Source organism: Canis lupus, chromosome 3, assembly GCF_011100685.1.
Source record: "Canis lupus familiaris isolate Mischka breed German Shepherd chromosome 3, alternate assembly UU_Cfam_GSD_1.0, whole genome shotgun sequence".
Classification (NCBI taxonomy): domain Eukaryota; kingdom Metazoa; phylum Chordata; class Mammalia; order Carnivora; family Canidae; genus Canis; species Canis lupus.
The window spans coordinates 66485873-66506744 of record NC_049224.1 but is presented as its reverse complement, the minus strand read 5'-3'; the positions used below and the strand labels follow the sequence as shown (position 1 = coordinate 66506744).

Here is a 20872-nt window from a genome sequence, read left to right as displayed (position 1 = left end):
AGGCCCTCTATGCTTTGAATCTCACTGCCTCTAATCCCTGGCCCCATCATATACGTCCTGCCCTATCACTAACCCTATATTTCAGTCATACTATACTCCTGCAGCTTCTTGAACACAGTTTGCTGTTTATAATTTATTTATTCATTGCTTCACTCACTTAGTCATGAGAAGTAGATTGGCATCTAAGCCAAGAGCACTGACTCTCCAGTTAGACCACCTGATTTAATTCCAGTTCTGCTACTACCACTCTCAAACTTGAGCTAGTTACTTATCATCTCTATGCTTTAATGTCCTTATCTATAAAATGAGGGTTACCTTAGTATCTATCTCCTCATGAAGCTAAGAGAAATAATTGAGATAACAATTTGTAAAATCCTTAGAACATTGTCCAGCACGTGGTAGACATTTAGTAAATGTCAACTGAACAGTAGGCATTCAGTAAATGTCAACCAAATACTGTGTAAAGTACAGCATGTACAGTAGAGAACAAAACAGACATGATCCTAACTCTCAGGATCTCACAGTCCAATGATGGATATGGGTATTAAAAATAACCTATGTTGAAACTAACATTAAAAAGCATGTTTAGTACATGGCTAAAAACGTATTGTCATATGAGAGAAATAAAAGGGGTGCTACTTTAGAAGCGGGGCAGACAGAGCAAGCTTCCTGTGGAAATTACATTTAAGGTCAAGTGTGAAGAATAAGGAATCCATCATGTGAGAGGAGGTAGGAACATTTTTTTTTTTTTTTTTTTTAGTGGAGGATCAACAGGTGTGTAGGCTAGGGCTACAGGTAAATGTGCATGTGGAGGAACTAGAAGTAGACAGTAGAAAGCAAGGAGGGAAATAAGGTGAAGGGTTTCTTTCCACATGATTTCCCATTTCTCTGTAATGACCCCTCCTAAGTGCTCTCTTGTGCCTCCATACTCATGTAGCATCCTGACTCAAATATAGAACTGCAGGTCATGAATCACCCTAGAATGAATAACTTAGCATCCTTCCTCCCTGGGTGAATTTAGAAGATTCTTCTGTGCATGGCCTCCTAATCCTGGGTTCTGAGCATACCATACCATGATAGTTTTCAATTTTATCTATAATCTTCGATTGATTAATCTCCTTTCTCCACTAGAGAGTAGACTTCCAGAGTCTAATTTAATCCTCAATGCCTACTGACTCCTGGCATATCCATATTTAATAAGAAACAGGATTATTTCTTAGAAAAAACACACACACACACAGGAGACATGCAGACCTGGTAGGCAAACACTGCCATTTTCTGAGTCTGGTTCTGTTGCTGTGTGGTAGAAAAGTAGAGCTCATCTCTTCAAGTTTCAGACTCTTTACTAGATAGAATGAAAGGCAAACTATGTTCCCTGTGCTTTTTCTCTCTAATCAAGCATCATATAATTTTATGAAAATCAAAGAATGCCATTAAAATGCAAAATGCCACTTATAGAGTTTGCATTTTTGAGTTCACACTGCAAGCTGGAGGCAGAGCTGGCATGAGCATCTGAGCCCTCACACTCCCGAGTCTGAGCCACTTCCCTGTCTGGCCCCTAGCCTCTCACCAGCTTGTGCGATACAGCGACATTTTAAAATGTCAGATTAAATTCTTGAAGTGTTTTGAAATAATTTTTCTAAACATTAACAAGATAGTTCAAGTTCCAGGGCATCAGAGTTACATATTAAATTAACTTGTAATTTCCTCACTTATTAATATTTATTTATATTTATTTTTTAAGTGCTCTCTAACTGCTGGGCATTGAGCTCACTACAGGGAATAAAGTGAAGAGTAAGGTAATCAGGCTCTTCATTTCCTTACTTCTGAGGAGTTTTGAGCATGAGGTTTGTGAAGCCTACAAAAACAAGTAACATTCACGGTGTGACACTCACCATAGTGAGTATTCTCTAGAGTTCTCATGGGAGTGGGAGGCACCTTATTATAGGAATAAAGGAGGGGCTTCTGAAAAGTGGGCTCGGTAAGTAAGAATGGGCATCTACTGCACTTTTTTTTAAAGATTTTATTTATTTATACATGAAAGATACACAGAGAGAGGAGAGACATAGGCAGAGGGAGAAGCAGGCTCCCTGTGGGGACCCTGAGGTGGGACTTGATCCCAGGACCCTGGGGTTACCACCTGAACCAAAGGCAGAGGCTCAACCATTGAGCCACCCAGGTGCTCCCTACTGCATTCAGTTTTTATAGCTAAAAGTGTAAGACTTTTCCCAAATTTATCATTTCTGCCTAGAAGAAAGTTCTAAAGATAGTGATTTTGCTCAATACCTCTCCTCTTGGAATTTCAGATTCAATTCAGACACACATGTAAGAGTTAAATAAGGGTGAGAATATCAGCTTTAATATTGGTTGATATGGACTGGAGAATGAGACTTGAACCTGCTGCCCAATTCTGACTTTGGGCACCTTTCTCCTAAATCTTAGAGGTGGGGTCCACTTGTGGGAAGAGTGGATTTGTAGACCAGATGTCTGTCCAGTGTGCTGCATGGAAGTCATCTCCATGCCTTAAAGAAGCTGAAAGTGGGCACAGAAGTGAGCCTCCTGATTTTTCTTGAGATGGCATCCTTGGTCCCTTATTAAAGTGTGTTTCTCATATGGATGGAGGGGTGGAGAAAAGAAGGCCTCTATACTGTGGGCACACTAGGCAAAAAGAGAGTCTAGAAGGGGGTTCACTGGGTATTCTTGCTCTTCCATCCCAATCTTGGCTGTAAGACAAGTCATTCCTCATCTGATAGGGAAGACAAAGTGAAAGGCAGAAAGAAAGCAGGATGTTTCTACTTGATAACTGCAAGAGGACTCATGCCTCTACCTGTGAGATGGCAGGAACACAGTGAGAGGGAGATTGTGAGTCTCCCAAGCAGACATATTATGCTCTGAAGATATTTAAATAAAACTATTCACTTGAGATAAGGGTCACTCATTGCACTGTCTTCATTCATTCATTTACTAGAAGATTAAAGCATGTAAGTCCTGTTGTAGACACAGGGAATAAAAAGATGAATAAGATATAGCCCACACTTCAAGTTATTCACATACAATGGGAGAAGAATAGACACTGATTTTGTTTTTTACAGTTAAAGATCTTTGGGGAGAAGTTAACGTGGCCTTTTGCAAAAAAAGTAATCCAAAAGGGATAGAGGATGTACACAATCCTCCACCCTCATCCTAAAAGTAGATTAGTTTCAGGGGAGATAGCATAGATTATTTGTGAGACTACCTTGGCTCATTCAGCATGACCCTGGCTTTATGGATCACCTTGGGTCTGGCACAGACTTCCCTTCTTCCTCATCTGTGAATGAAGAAAGTAACATTAACTCTTCCAGAATCTTGTTCTAACATAAAATAAAATAGAGCATAAAAAGCACTTGGCAAAGGCCTTGTATATAACATCGCTCACCACATGTGTAACTTAAAAATAAATGAGTAAAATAGAAGGGAAGAGGCTCAGAGTGAGTTCTATTTTCTCTCTTGGTGTAGAAATTTACCATCAAAAGCTGGCACTTGGCCTAAACATCTGTGTCTCCCCCCATATTTGTCATGCTAACAATGTGCCCTTCCCCTATAATGATAAATAAAAGTTTTGATGGATTTGTATTTAGGGATAGGAAGGTAGGTGAGCTGAGGCTGTAGCATCATCTCCTGCAGTGAGTTTTGGGGAAATTTGATCCAGAGCAATGGCAAAATGGAGGCCCACATCTTCTCTTTTTGTTCAGTAATTACGTCTTAATTTAGTAAAGATCACAACATTGCATTGATTTCATCTGACTTGTTCAGATTGTAGATTTGATAACAGTAATTTCCTTGCTCATTTTTCATTGTTTTGATTAATAATTAAATCTTTACATCAAGAATTTGTAATGTAATAGTCACTAATTCCATGTGATTCCTATTACATGAAATGCATTCACTTTTATTTTTTCTAGTTCAAAGCAAACCCCTTTTTTGAAATTTTTTTTTCCTTTTCTTCTCTGAGGTAAATTTTCATCTTTTTGGATTCTATTGCCTTCCCAATTTGTACTCATTCTAAATGATTTAAAGGGTTGGAAAGTAAAATATAATTGGATTTGAAACCAACACAATTTTAATAAAGGTTCATCAAAAATGTAAATTAACATAAATGTAAAAAATCAAAAGATGAAAATTATTTTTATTTTTCAGTTTTCTTGTAAAATATGCAAAATAAGTTAAAAGTTAAAAATTCAAATTATATTAATGTCAAAATATCAAAAAATGCATTTAAATTATTTAAATAAAGCTGAAATATTTTATTTGATTGTTTGCAAATTTAATTAAATCTTACTCATTTTTTAGCAGTAATACAATTTATGATTCTAGTATGCAATGTCCATCTAGTTACCCATGTAAAGAATCTGCATCATGCTGCATGTCCATTATGCCCATGATACTAACATATGAAACTCCCAGAGCAATATGAATTATTCAAAATAGGAAAATGTTCCTTAACTGTCCTGGGGAACTGATGTTAATACCTCTCATGAGATAGCTCAAATCTATCTTTGAAATTATGAGATGTAATATGAACTCAAAGTAAGAAAATGGATGCCTTACACTATTTTACCATGCACAAGCCTATTGCATTTGTACTATTTGCATGGAAAGATTTCACAAATTATTAATTTGTCTGCTCTGTCACCTGAGTTGTTCCTGCTGCTCAAATCCAACAACCTCTCTATCTCTGACGTTGGCATCAGGCCACTTGTAAACCTTAATGGTATTTGAATGCATTTTATCTTTTGTTTTGAGCACCTGGGATAAAGGATTTATTTTTTTCCAGGGGCTGGAGCACTCAGAGAAGTGGAGATTCAGGTATAGGGATCATGCTGCACCAGAGCTGACAAATGGATGCCAAAAGCAAAGGTGATAGTGTATTATTCAATAAATGCATTTCCTATTGTATTTGTAATAGAAGATCCCTCTAAAGCCTGGGGCTCAGGATGGAGGCCTTGTTGCTTAGACCTAAGGGTGGTACCATATAGAGTCAGGTTGGATGGTGGCCACACTTACTATGAAGTAAGTGTTCATCTTCAATTTCATCTTTAAGGAAGGAAGGAAGGAAGGAAGGAAGGAAGGAAGGAAGGAAGGAAGGAAGGAAGAAAAACTGTAGGAAGCCAACTTGTTTTGAGAAATGGCTCCAGTGATATTGGATATGAATATCAAAATAGCTTTCTGACCCCACTTAACTGAGATTTCTGGTTAAAATAATGCCACAGAAGCTACACACACACACACACACACACACACACACACACACACACAGCAGGATTTACAGCATTGTCTTGACTGAACAGATTGTACTCTACTACATAGAAGGCAGGAGAAAGAATGAAAGAAAGAAAAAAGGAAAAAATAAAAGGTGGGAGAACTATACTTCATTCCTTTGCACCTCACCTAAGTAGAACATAAAAGTACCTGCAAAAAGCCCATCCAAACTGATCACTAACAACTTCCCTGTGGAGACTGCCTGAGTCAGCCGTTTCTCAGAATCACCATATTTTAGAGACCTTCAGATTTTCAGGATGATTTACCAGGTCATTAAGGTAATGCTTAGAATTGCTAAATAATGAAGATTGCTTGCCTTCTGCCACTGAGAACTATTCAGGCAGATTTTCCAGGCTGTTCCTGGAAAAGACACTAGACTGGAAATCGGGGACTCAAGGCTCCTGAGTCTTTCATTTAGGACGGCAGTCCAGGTGCCTCGCAGCCAGAGGGGCCACCCCTATCCTGGACGGATGGTCAGTGTTCAATCAGAGAGGACACCTGGCCATAACCATTTTACTCATTTATCACTGAAAAATATTTACTAAGCACCTTCCATGTATCTAGTGCATTAATTGCTGCCAGTGAACAAGCCAGATCCCTGCCTTCATGGAGCTGCCATTCTGTTGTGACAACTGGCAATAAGCAATCACCAGTATAAATTTATAATATGTCAGATAAGAAGGAAAATCAAGAAGGGTCAGGGTGGTAGAATGTGCTGGGCGTCCTTGGCTCCTTGGGTGAATTGTGCAGGAGAGGTCTTCAGGCTAACGAGATATTTAAACAGGGTCCTGCATGGAGTTGAATGGGCAGTTCTTAAACATACCTGGGAAAGAACATTCGGGCAGAGAGAACAGAAAGTAAAAACACACCGACATGCTACGTCAGAGGAACAGCATGTCAGACTGGGGAGGCAGAGGCAGTGTGAATGAGCAGGGCAGTGGGAAGTAAGGTCTGAGTGATAAGGGGATCCAGGCCAATGTGAAACCTTTGCTTTTGTGGAGTGAGATGGTAATACATCGGAGGCTGACATAATTTATTTTTTGAATGCCTTACTCTGGCTACTCTGTGGAGAGATGCAAGGAAAAGGGGTAGGAGTAGAGAAAACAAAGAAGAGCCTGCTACCCCAGCATTCCAAACAAAAGATGAAAACAGTAAGGACCACTTACTTAGCACTCACCACGGGCTGAAGCCTCGGCATCTTTTAAAGCCCTTTACGTGTATGTTAATTTGTAAGTACTTCCAACAGCTCTGAGAGGTAGACATTAATAACGTATCCATTTTACAGATGAAAAAACTGAGGCATAGAGAGTTTTAAACAGTCCACCCAGGCCACACAAATTGTTGGAGATTGTCAGGTGTTTGGAGGCAAGATGCCTCCTGAAGGCAGAGCCAACAGGCTGTGCTGGTGGAGTATTATCAATTCTTCAATAATCATAATTCCCGTTTATTAAACACAATATGCCAGCCTCAGGCTAAGCTCTTTTGGAGGATTACCTCATGACAATCTGCACAACTACCTGCCAAGTTAGCTGCTTTTGTTCTCCATAGTTTATAATTGTGGAAATCAAGACTTAGAAGGTTTGAATGATGTATCCATGGTCCTGTAGGTGCCTGAAGTCTATCTGCCTCCATTGCCTGAGCTCAGCAGCTGGACTTTCCTGCCTTTCTCCTTGCCCACTAAACTACTCCCTTATTGACCCAGGGCCTTTTGCCCCAATCTATGGTCTCTGGTTCTGTGTTTTCCCTTTAAACTTGACAACACACTTGGCTTTAGATGTTACTACCTGCAAGAAGCTTTCTCCTGCCCTTTCCTTCCTTTTTCAGTTCTTAGCCTGTATTTTTATGTCATATCATTCCATACCGTATATCATAGTTGGTCATAGGTATGGACTGACTTATGCTCCCCTTCATATGTTGAAGCCCTTCCCTCTAGTGTGATAGTACTTGGAGGTGTAGCCTTTGGGAGATAAGGTCATGAAGTGGTTTCCCCATGATGGGGAAAACTGATAGTGGCCTTATAAGAAGAAATGACAGAGATCTCTCTACTGTTGAGGACACAGTGAAAAGGTAGCTGCCTGCAAGCCAGGAAGAGGGTTCTCACTAGAACTCGACCACACTGACATCCTAATCTCAGACTTTTAGTTTCCAGAACCATGATAAAATAAATTTCTGCTGCTTAAGCCACCCAGTATATGGTATTTTGTTGTGGCAAGCCGAGCAAACTAAAACAATATATATCATATAATATCACATATAACATCATTATAAATGATCTACTGACTGTATAATACTATATTCCATTATCTAGATTTTCTGCTAGCCTATTTGCTGTCTTCTTGTCTGACTGCTCCATCCTTTATCACCAGAAACTTGCTCAATTCTTAGGTCACTGAAAGCATATAGTAATATTTAGTAGGTGCATGAATCAATGACTGAATATAATTTCAATCACCCTGAATAGCTACCATGGTCAATGAAAAGATTCCCCAACCTGGCTCCAGTCTACTTGTTCAGTGTCTCTAGAGAGCTTCCTCTGGGTTCATGGGGTTCCAACCCATTATTATCTTAGTCCAACCAGTGCATTCAGTCCATCAACATTTCCCAAGCTAATCTTAGCGCCCCAGCTACCTCCCCTAGGGATCTTGGGCAAGTCATTTCCCCTCTTTGAGCTTTAGCTGCTTCATCGAGTCTGAGTGTACCTCTGGGCCCCAGAATGTCTGACAAAAGAAGATTCTAAAGATCATCTTCGGAGACAAAAATAGAAGTTGTGAAAACAAGGTTGCATTGGGAAATCTTCCAAGTCAGTAATTCATCCTGGGAATAGAGAAGCAATTCTCTGTGTCCAGAGCTGTGGGTGGTGGGGACAGAGAAGCCTGCCTGATTGTCTCCAGCTGCCAAACCCCAAGTCTGGGAAACTTGTCAAACCCGGAGCTGTGTTTTGTAATCTCCTTTAACAGGCTGCTTGCACAGAGGCGCTGTGGATCGATTAGTGGTGCTAAAGTGCTTGCACCCTTTCCGGAGGGGCAGTGCCCCTGAATATTTAACAAGGCAGGTAATAGTCCTAAATGGGGGTGGAATTGAGTAGGGTGGTTTGGGTCAGCCACGGCCTGGATTATAAAACTGAAAAGAGAGGACAGACAATTTTTATTGATTCAGGGCCAATTTTTTCTTACTTTATTTGCTGCATTAAATCTATGTACTTTGCTCCCAGCGGCTTCCTGTCTGGATAACAGAAAACACTTTCTGTAAGTGGTTAACTTGACAGGCTTTCATTTGTACCTGGGCTGCTAGAAGTCACTTATAACTCCCAACCTGCATGTTTACAATTTTCTCGATATCTAAGATTCATTAGTCCATCCGTCTGACATCTGTCCATCCATCCATCCATCCATCCGTCCATCCAACCATTTTTCCAATCAGTCATCTTGGATTAAGTTCTTAATATGTGAATGGAAAAATGCTCTTTGCAAAAGAGTTGAGTGAAACTATTTTTGCTCTGAAGATACCCCCAGTCTAATAGAATAGGCATTTAAGGCAGGATACATTGGTGATATAATGTATGATGTGTTATGATGATGCACATGCAGAACCCTCCAGAAACAATGGACACAGCATAGCCTGGCTTTGGATTAGCTATCAAAGTAGCCATTTCATTATATGAATCCTTGAGTTGATCTCTACTCCTTTTATCTCCACACTTGATATTCAAGTGGGCAAATCATTGAATATCTTAGGGATTCTGTTTGGGAAAGTGAGTTGGAAAGACCGAGTTTTAGCAAGTTTACTATGCTGGCTGATATGTCTGCTATTCCCTGGAGTCCTTACACAACTATCTTCTAGGAGGCTAGGCTTTTTCTTGCCTGTGAGATAATGTTTCAGAGTGACTTAGGGACTGACTTTGGAGTCAGGTGGCTTGGATTCAAATTCTAGACCCACTCTGTGGGAAAAGCTTTAGCTTCCATGAACTTACATTTCTTCTCTGTGAAATGGTGCTCATAGCAGAAAAGCCTTCATAGTGTGCCTATAAAAAAGGATTTAATTAATATCATCTATGACTATGGAAAAATATTAGAAGCTCTATAAAAACTATCACACTGGTAAGAAGAGACCAATGGTATATATAAAATACACTAGCCAAAATATGGAATTAGGTTAGTGGTTTTCCACCATGGATAATTTTTCTCCAGAGGAAATATTTAGCAATGCCAGGAGACATTTTTGGTTTTCATAATTCTGGGAGTGGAGTACTAGTGACCTAGTGAGTGGAAGCCAGAAATACTGATAAACATCCTATAATAATATTCAAGGCAGCCTTCACAACAAAGAATAACTTGATCCATAATGTTAAAATTGATGTTGAAAACACTTGGATTAGCTAAGGTGTTTGTTTAGGATGGCAGGAGACATTTTAGCAACAAGAGCTACTTTGATCACTTCAAAGCATAGTTGATAATATTTATTCATAGATTCGGTACTTACTTATTTAATAAAAATTAATCACATCCTCCTGACCCTGCCCTGTGTACTCAGGGTTCTGCTCCTGCAGCATGTGAATAGTGACTTGTGGGTCCCTGGGATTAGGAGGAAGGTTGAGCATGACATCTTTGGGTGATTTGTTGGGAAAAAAATGAAGACCTAGCCTGCAGTCAAAGGAGGTTCCACGAAAGATTGGGAGTGCTGTAGGTGTGCATAATAAAAGGACAGTTAGGATCAGAGATTCTTCTGCCCATCATTATATGGGAGGGCTCATTAGAAGCTTCTCTGACTTGACTTTGCCTCTAGTTTAACCAGCCCTGACTCATCTGCTCATACACACTCTGTAGACACAATGAAATCCCTGCCCTCCCCAAATATCTTAATGTACTATTCTCTCTACTGCAGCACCTTTGCCACCCTTGTCCATCAAATTAGTGTGAAGTAGCTTTTGAGATGTCACTTCCGTGCCATGTTCTCGGACTCCTCAGCAGAAAAAAATCATAACTCTATCTCCCCTCTGCTGTGCCCTGAATAGACATCCAGCATGTTCCTGTAGCCCTATAATATACATTCTGACCTGCTTACTGTTCTTGACCATGCTGTGAGCAACCTAAGGGTAGGGCTCCTGTCTTATGTCATCTTTGTTTCTCAAGTCCCTAACACAGTTCTGGAGTGAACTGGATGCCCTGTAAATATTGGTCAAATGAATTAAAGCTCTTAAAACCATTTTTGCTTCTAAAAATCTTGTGGTTTGCACACTGCAAAGAACCTTGCTGGTATGGGAGACCAGATGAAAAAGAAATGAACTAAAATGGATGTAGCTTTATATTTATGTATCCACTTATTACATAGGAGATTATTTCTCTCATGTGGATGACCTCCAAGGCCCCTGTGGTGGTAGTTAGGTTTGTGTTGGCTTGACAAAATGGTTGCTGGCTACACTCATATAATGACATGTATTAATTCATTCAATTGTTCATTCATTCATTCCTCAGATATTTGTTGACTGATGTTCTGTGCAGGCACTGTGGTGGTAGTTAGGGATATTATGATACAGGACACGGATATGGTTCTTGCCTTCAGAGAACACAGAGTTTCCCCGGGAAGGCTGGTACAAATGGAATTTGATTCTGGATTAAGTGCAGTGAAAGGAAAGTACTGAGAGCTATGATACGGCTTTCTGACTCATCAGCTTTGTTGGACTGTACCACCTTCCCCAGAATTCTCCTTCTGCTGTTTCCAGTTAGGTTTGACTCCAAGGAATATTATCTCAGGAGAATTAGGGAGTGGGAAATAAGCATGCATCATGCCTTTTCTCAGTTAATCAAACACTAGTTTTAATGTTTCTGTGAAGAGGTTTTATCAATGAGATACAAAGTTCTAAATTAGTTAAATTTTTTAGATAATCAAAAGAAAGATTTTACTAGATGAATGTGACTTAGTCAGGTGGAAGACCTTGAAAAAAAGATTGAACATTATTTTTTAAGTTTGTATTTAAATTCCAGTTAGTTAACATACGGTATAATATAAATTTCAGCTGTACAATTTAGTGATCAACACAGACACATGACACCTCGTGCTCATCACATCAAATGCCCTCCTTAATCCCCATCCCCTATTTCAATCCATACCCCCAACTTCTCTCACCTCTGGTAACAATCAGTTCATTATCTAGAGTTAAGAGTCTGTTTCTTGGTTTGTTTCCCTCTTTTTTACCCCATGATCATTTGTTTTGTTTCTTATATTCCCCAGATGAGTGAAATCATATGGTATTTGTCTTTCTCTGACTTATTTCACTTAGCATGATACTCTCTAGCTCCATCCATGTTGTAGCAAATGGCAAGCTTTCTTTTTTTTGTTTTATTTTTTGTTTGTTTGTTTGCTTTTTTGTTTTTGTTTTTGTTTTTTTTGTTTTTTTTTTTTTTTGGCAAGCTTTCATTCATTCTTTGTTATGGTTGAGTAATATTCCATTGTGTATGTGTGTACACATTCCTTTATCCATGGGTATGGGTATTTATTTATTTATTTATTTATTTATTTATTTATTCATGATAGACATAGAGAAAGAGAGAGAGGCAGAGACACAGGAGGATGGAGAAGCAGGCTCCATGCAGGGAGCCCAACGTGGGACTCCATCTGGGTCTCCAGGATCGCACCCTGGGCCAAAGGCAGGCGCTAGCTGCTGAGCCACCCAGGGATCCCAAGACTGGGCATTCCTAATAACCAAGTACTCCAAGCATTCTGTGGGACTGCGATTGCTTTCCCTTCCTCGTGAATCTTCCCTTCTTCACTGCCTTCCCAGGCTTCCTTAGCTTGCCCTACAATTGTGTAAACCTCCCTGTGTGTGTGTATATGTACCTCCATATGTGTGTATGAATGCATACATATTTATGACATGTAAAGCACCAACATGTATGTATATGCATATATGCATGTATGTGTGCATGTGTGTGTATATATACCATATGTATTTGGTTCACTTCTGATTAAAGCCTGCCTAATACCTATGAAGGTGAAGGCATTGTAGTTCAGTGCTTCAGAGGAGACTCAGTGGAGAAATGAGCTAAAACATGAATGATGAATAGGGACAGGAACAAGTTGGAATACTGTGTATATTCTGTGACAAGAGTGGGCGTGTCTGGATAGTAACAGTAGGAGGTGAGATTGGGGATTTTGGCAGGGACAAACGATGTGAGTCCACACAGGCAGGACCAAAAATTATGATGGTTCCTATTTTGTTTGTTTGTTTTGCTAGGGCTGCACAAACAATTAAGAAAAGCATGAAATAATTCCAGCATCCATACAAAAGGTGCCACAGAGAACTAGATATCATTATGCAGAGTATAAGGGAGATTCTAATAGTCTAATATACATATAATTTAGTTCCTCCATTTCTGCTTCTCATTACCTGCTATTTCTTCCAAATATGCTACCCATTACATCTCCCTACCTCAATTCTGTTTACCTTTCTTTAGGTATCTCCCTACAACTTTCTGATTTGCATCAGAGGTTAACAGGTAGCATAATTTCTGGTCATGGGCTCATCAAGTATGATTCCCATTTGACATTGATTTAAGACCATTTTGAATAAGAGCCTTATTTCAGCTATCTCCCTTGAAACTCACCCCAGTCCTACAAATGGTCTTGCCAAAGGTAAGAGAGATGCATAAAGTTAACTGAAGACCACTGTTGAAATAGATTGGCCAATGTCGTGACAGGTCTCTTCTTGCTCGGTGTGAGTTCATTGCTATCATTTAGTCTCAGCCCTGCTTAACCACAAGTGATTGATCAAGATGTTCCTCCATCCAGACTTAGATTAGAATTTACATATAAGCAAAAATATATTCTTGGTGCTGTTTATGTCAACAACTATTCCTGGGTTCCTATTCATTGGAATAGTATTTAGCAGAAGTAAAACCTTTAAAAATAAACTGTGACTGGATGGGCTATTTATATGCCTTTATTCATTCAGGATTGAATATTAAAGATTAACTCAGAGAGTTACTCACTTTACATGATTGATGATAATGAAATCCTGAGCTCTTTACCTTGGGACTTATGAAGACCCAGTATGAAGGCTTTTGTTGAAAACATATGTACTTTGGAATGAAAATGTTACAAATTTTCCTACGTGATTAGTTAATAACCAATATGTAATCGATATATAATTATATGTATTAACCAATATACATGTCTAGTTCTTTTATTAGAAACTGCTAAAAAACCTTTTATCAAGATTTTTTCTTTGTGATTCATGTTCTTTTCTTGAGAGAAGGGGGAAAGTTTCAACTTTGATCTGTGAATTTCTTGTATTATGACACTTAATTCTTACAATTTCTGTACACAATACTCCAGTTGTTCTACTATTGAAACATTTCTTCCAACCACTCCTCTCCCAATTGTCCCCAGTAAACATGTGGCTCTTATTTTATTTACTCTTCTGAAAATAGTGTTTCCCTTGTTTGTTCAATGCTCTAGCTTTGGAAGTTTTAAGTCTATTTTGAGAAAGCGTAAGATCTTTGTTGGAGTCCACACTGAAACATGGGTTTCATTGTCCTTCCTATGCAACACCATTAAGCGCATCCTTAGGCTGTAGAAAAACTGTAGTTTTACTTATTATATAGTTTGACTAGAAAATATAGAAAGAGACCAATGTGAGTGTTGGCCTGAAGGAAAACTTTGCATAGTTTGAAATTTCCAAAGCACTAGTATGGAAGAGCTTCACTGAACAACCATAAGGTATTTCTCCTCAGTGTCTTGCCAATTACAGAGCCAGTAAAGGAATCCTTCACCTTGCAAACATCACAGAGTTGTTTTAGCCACAACTCTGCAGAGCTACAGTGTGAATGAATGAAACATTTTTCTCTAAAAATGGCAAATATAGTGTTGTTATCATACATATCCCACATACTGCAAAGACATGTTCAAATCATAATATCATCTTACTTAATAGAGAACATTTCTCCAAGTAAAGTGTGCAGTAGGTGACTATGACACCATTCAGAGTTTTGTTCCTTTTAAGTATCTGTACTTTTCTGCTCTAAAGTATTAGCTTAAGGATTGATCAACTTTTAGACTTAATGCTGTGTCAAAAAGTTAGTCTCTACCAAACCAACATTTGCATCTTTGTTTTAGCTATAGGTTCTCAATGGTACCTAAAGGGACTTTGCATCATGCATCCTAGTTTACATTTGTGTAGCATGATGGAGTTGAACCAAAGAAGATTCTTTTATGATAATCCCGAAGAGCATTGAGACTCTAAAAACAAAACAATGCATACAAAATGAAGAAACAAAAATCATTCTTATTGGTCCCCAATAGAAAGCTCTATATACATCAACAGCTAAAATTTTATTGAGTGCTTAATTTATCCAAGGCAGTGAACGAAGCTCCTTACATACATTCATTCATTTAATTCTCAAATTAGCCATGGGAAAGTATGATTCCCATTTGACACCTGAGTCAACTGAGCCTCACTAATAAAACTTGCCTGAGGTCACATGGCTAAAAAGTGTAACAAGAGTTTGGACTAGAGCCTAGAACTCTGATCCTAAAGTCTTCACTAGTTACTAATATTATCTACAGTCTCCCAGCCTTTGATGTCTCTTTAAACTGAGTGTCCTGTGGCTGTATAACACTTGCACAAAATTGAGATGTGGTGGTCTTCCCTTAAAGAAATAAAAATTTCATAACAGTGTAAAGTGTTCTACCTGGAGGCACCTGAAAGTCCTTTCATTCGTAATCCTACCTTGCCTCCTCTCCTTTCTGTATCTGTGACACCTTTTGGATTTTACAAATAGTAATGCTAAACAAACCTTTTAGAAAGATAATGGCTTGGGCTACTAAGCACAGAAATTCATCCTAAAATTTCTTACAGTTTGCTTGAAAGTCTCTGTGTCCACTATGGAAACGGTGGATAAATAGAAAATGTATACACTCAGATCTGTGTAACTCCATTATGGATTATCCAGGGCCATTCAGAGACCTTCAAGTGTTTCCCTTGCTTCACCTTGTCAATATTTGATCCTTGTAAGAGGTGAGGGTGGAGAGAAAGCCAACCTCATCTGCAAGATTGCTGGAACTCGCCCTTGTAATTACTAATGATGGAAGTAAAACCAAAGGTTAGTGAAACATGGAAGCTGCTGGTGTTTGAACGTAATAGCTTTCGGTGGCCAAATGCTGGTGGGAAAGAAGGAGTATCAATTATGCCCAGGATCATTACAAAGTACCTACTTAAAGTCTTTGAGGCTGGAATTAAAAACAAACAAACAAACAAACAAATTTAAATCTACTGACTCAGGCTCCAGAAGCCTCTGTCCTAGTGGCATAGAGATCTTAAGATAGCCATTAATTGTTGGCCAAGTCATGGTTCCCAAGACTTTGTTACACATGTGTTCACACAGGCTTGATATTAAAAGCCCCTCAGAACTCAGCAAGCAGAGTGACCATAATAATGTAAGATGGAAAACAAAATTATCTTTACTCTTGAAATGAAGGACTTTGTCTAGCATTTTGAGTGTGTGAACTTGGAAAAAGCTTTGTAAGCCTTGCAATTTCTCATTTACCAGATAGGAAAATGAAGACCTGTTGAGAAAGGTCGGTTTTGGGAATTAAGGGAAACACTGCAGGTCGATGGAATTCATATTTTAGATGTTGTGTTTGAAAGGGTGGAGGTGGCTCAGCACCTGACAGTTTATATGAACCATTTATTTTATTTTCTGTATTCTGAGGCTTTGACTTCTGAGGCCATGCTGACCCTGGAAGGACCGTGTTCCCTGGGCTAGCCTATTCCTAGGGAAAGCAAATGTTCACCCACTGAGCACACTTTAAAAATGCAAGCCAATGAATCTAGTCTACACCCCAGCCACCTCCTTTATTGGAGTCTCTCTATAACGTGTCAAGTCACCCCAGGGCCAGATACCAGACAACCAGGGACGACAGCACCTATGTCCCAGAGCCCACTGATATTATTCAAACTGGCCAATCCTAAACCTGTTGCACTTGCCTTGCCTGTTCCTTCCCACAGAAACCACAATAGAGGCTCTTGCTATGGTTTCTCCCTCTCTGCTGCCTCCCAACTGAAATCAGTGTTTCCTCAGGTACCCCCAGCCCATGGCGTGTCATGCCCTCTCCTCTTGGGATCTGTCAGTATAATAGCTTTATTCACTGGCAACTATCTCCCAGTCTGCTGGCCTATTACATCTAAAAAAAAAATTATAAAACCTATATTACCACCCTGCTCAGCCCCTCTGCATCTCAGCTTCCACCACTACCTAACCACTGCAGCTCCATCTGAAACCACAAAGGGAATGCAAAGTGGTATGCATATACAAAGATATACACTAGGCCCAGCAAACAGGAATTTTGTCTTCCCTATGACTTTCCAGAACCACTACAGTTAATGGACTTTATTTCTCTTCATCATTCTCTTCATTGATGCCATTATTCCCAATGGCCTTCTTATAGACAGGTCAAGATATCCTGCTATGAAATCATTTTTTCCTGGTCATTTTATTCTTTCACTCTATATGGGCCAACGTGAAACTTAAAAGAACCAGCACAGAGGTATAGTCCTCACTTCCTGTGACGTTCTGTCAGTCAAAGAGATCCCTGTGGATGCTTTTTCTGAAAAGAGCTCATTTCATCCAAGACTGACAGTCCACATCTATAGTCCAGAGAGACATGACAATGATTTGCTGGCAGGCCTTATGCAACAAGCATTTAGCTTTGTTGACCTTTTCCATTAGCTGCTTCCCTCCCATCTCCATGACATATACTATTCTAGAAAAATCATTCACTTTAATAAGTCATGCTTCTGTGCCAGGCATTGTGCCCAGTACTAAAGATTCATATAGAAATGAGTTACAACCATAGCAGTTTAGACTGTTTGCTCCAATTGTTTGATCAAATGAATAGCCACATACACAAATACTCTCCTATCAATTCCCAGATATTAAGACCTGCATTTGGTACTGCATCAGGTCAGAGTTAGACCGTCCATTAGGTTCTCCACTGTCTATTAAAGGAAGGAAAAAAAGTACACATTGTATGTGATGTGAAGTAGGAGGTAAATGTCATGAGAAAAATAAAAGCTAAGTATAATGGATATGAAGGGAGAGAGTATATGTAGTTGGGAGGCAGGGGAGATCAGGAGAAAACAGATTGTATGTAGAAGGTTGCATTGAACGAATGATATGATTTCAAAGTCATGAAAGGAAAATAGAGAAAAGGAGTTTGGGGAACAGTGAGGAGTAAGTAAAAATAGTGTTTAGGCTTAAACTGTGTCCCCCTCTACCTCCACAAATACATATGTTGAAGTCTTACCCATTTACCTTAGAATGTGACCTTATGTGGAGATAGTGTCTTTTCAGACTTTTTAATCATAATTGATTAAAAATGACGTCATTGGTATGGGCCCTAATCCAACATGACTGCTGACCTTATAAAAAGGTGAAATTTGCATACACAGAGACATAGAGGGAAGATGATGTGAGAAGTTGGCCATCTGCAGTCCATATAGAGAGACCTGTGACAGATGGCTCCCTCACATCCATCAGAAGGAATCTATCTTGCTGACACCTTGACTATGGACTTCTAGCCTCCAAAACTGAGATAATACATTTCTGTTATTTTGACCATCCAGTTTATGTTAGTTTTTAATGTCAGCTCAACAAAGTAATACACATGGGGATTGGGAAGCACAGGTTGGAAAGGGGCAAGTGGAGCTTGGAGCATGCACAGAGGAGAATATGAATAAAGCTGAAAGGGTGACTTGGGGTCATATTGGGAAATACCAGAAAGGAAGAGTTAGGATTTAATTTAGTGGAAAGATGGTATTTAAAGACTACTTTTGAGAAGCAAAGAGGTATGTTAGAAGAAGGTGCTAGTGTTAGAACTATTACTGGAGCTTGAAATTACTACTTGGAATTCTTGCTGAGAGTGTAAGGGGTTTATTGAGGTTTACACTTTGATACTGTCTTAGCTTGGGTCATCATTACAAAATACCACAGACTGGGTGACTTAAACAACATATCTTTGTTTTCTCTCACTTCTGGAGACTAGATGTTCAAGATCAAAGTGTCAGCATGGCTGATTGCTGTGAGAGCTCTCTTCTTGGCTTGGAGATAACCACCTTCTATCTGGGTCCTCACATAGCAAGGAGAGACCAAGCAAAAGAGAACAGGCTCTCTCAGGTCTCTTCTTACGAGAGCACTGACACCTTCATGAAGACCCTGCTTTCATAACCTCATCTAAATCTGATTGTCTTCCAAAGGCCCCATTTCCAAATCTACATTGTAGGTCAGGCTTCAACCTACTAATTTTAGAGGGACACAAGTCAGTCCACAAAAGTTATATGTAAACATGAAATGGCATTATATATTTCTAGCCATTGATTTCACTGTGCTATACTAAATTCTTCTTTATATATCTTGAGGTCAGTTTGGTATTTTATATAATTTTATGGCAATTTTTCAGTAATGTTATTAAAATTCAGCCCAATCCAACAAAACTCTTATTGTCATGTCTAATTTAAAGCTTTTTTCTCCATCAGGGCTTGTTAGATTATGGATTTAAGGGCTAGACAAAGGGTAAGATTGATAGTCTTGTTCTTACAGTTCTCTTCTTCCTTCAGATTTGAAGCAGGTGGAATGTATAAGGTAGGACTTGGGGTTGTGCAAGTAACTGGTTCTATGTCAGTAGTAGGGAGGCCTCTGGTATTTGGCATGGTCTATCCTTAGTTTGCTGAGTACCATCAGATGCTGGTGGACTTTTTCAGTGTTCTGGCTAAAGCATAGATGTTAAGTATATTTAGGGGCAGTCTTTACTCTTATCCCTTTCTGTCTAACTCTAACCCTAACCCTAACCTTAACCCTAGCTCTCTGTCACTGAAGACTCTATTGTCTTTTATTTATCAACTGTTTTGATGTGTAAATTCAGTGAGATAAGGGTATGTGGGGCAGACTATCAATAGCATTTACTATATTGGCAAGATGGTACTATGCTAGGTTGGAAATCAGAAAACCTGGGGAGAAATCCCAACTCTATATTTAACTAAACATGATTAACTTAACTCAATAGATATTAATTAAACACCTACTAAATTCCAGATAATATTCTAGGCAGTAAGGACAGAACAATGAACAAAAGAGTACAGCACAGGGAATACAGTTAATGATATTGTTATACTGATGTATGGTGACAGATGGTGACTATACTCATTATAGTGATCAATGAGTAATGCATAGAATTGTTGAATCACTACGTTGTACAAGGGAAACTAACAGAACATTGTATGTTAATTATAATTCGATTAAAAAAAATTTTCAGCATACTGTCAGCAAGCACCCCAAGTGCCCATTTTTTCCCTCTTTTCCTGATAATGGTGTTCTTCTGTGAACAAGAGGGCACAACCTGGAAGTGCACAGCCCCACGACTGTTCCAGGAAGCAACTGTCAACTAATGGGGGGATGGAAACCAATGGATAAAAGTTCTAGCTTTTCAACCTTCTGGTGAAATACTTCTGAGATGTATTTCACATGGTATCTCAGAGGATCTGGGGGAGAACCAAACGCAGTTTTCCACAACAGTTCCATGTTTTGTGAAGTTCAAGGGAACCTTTAAACTAACATACCTGTGCCTTATCTCTAAAGCTTATGTGATCCCAACTTTATAGTGGAAAGACACAGCTATTCCAAAATCTCTATATATATTTAAGCCTCACAAGTCCTTCTGAAATAAGTGCTATTATTCTTGATTTAGAGATGAGGAAACTGAAACCAGGGAGCTGAACTAATTTACCCAGTTTAATACCCGCAGGTAGAATTGTGGCCAAGATTTCCATCCAGCTCCATCAAAACACACATGCCATCTGCTTTCAGCTATAAAGTGGTGCATTCTTGCATCTCTGGGTTAAGGTGGTCAAAAGAACTAGATTAAATTCTTGGTTCAATAGTTGATTTAAGAATATCAATTTCATCCAGTTCATTAGTGAGCATCTTATTTTTCAACATTCTGGTGCTTGCACTGAGGAAAAAAATTATATCCTATAAATCACTGCTTCTTGTCTTTTCACCATTCCTCTTAAGTTCTTAAGTGGCATGATGATGGAAAATGAAAAAAAAAATAGGAGAAAGAAATAGAGAAAGATAAGATCAAGTCTTCTAACAGTTTCAGACCTCAAAGCTATTTTCAAGATAAATGGCATACCAGAGGGACAGAGTTAGTCTTAGGAGTTAAGACAAGCCTCTTGTGGGATTTTCTGCTTATTTGTTTTACTTATTTGATTTTTGCCTGACAATGTTTTGCACCATCAGACACATTTTCAAACTATGATCATATGCTGGCATTAACCATGTGTGCCTTTTATTGTTGTTGTTGTTGTTGTTCTAGAGTAATATTAGACAACTGAAGGAAAAAAATATTAACACAATGACTAGGGACCCCACCACAGAAGAATCAGTAGTGATGGGGGCAGGTGTTGGTGCAAGGTAAGAGGGAGCCTGAAAGGGGCTTCCTTCAGGGGAAGATGTGAGACTTTTGGGGTCTGTGTAAATGGAACAGAAAGTTGGAAAGGCTGGGCTCCGGTCATATTAATCCT

General features: G+C 39.1%; 1 long non-coding RNA gene across 2 annotated transcripts in view; it reads left to right on the top strand.

The window, feature by feature from the left end:
- LOC111095266 overlaps positions 1-20872 on the top strand; it is a 93102-nt gene that overhangs the window by 34663 nt on the left and 37567 nt on the right. The window contains exon 3 of one of the 2 annotated variants that reach the window (XR_005357225.1): positions 4814-4896. The exons of the other annotated variant lie outside the window; for it this stretch is intronic. This is a non-coding gene — a long non-coding RNA (uncharacterized LOC111095266). The remainder of the gene's footprint in view (positions 1-4813; positions 4897-20872) is intronic. 2 annotated transcript variants of the gene reach the window in all.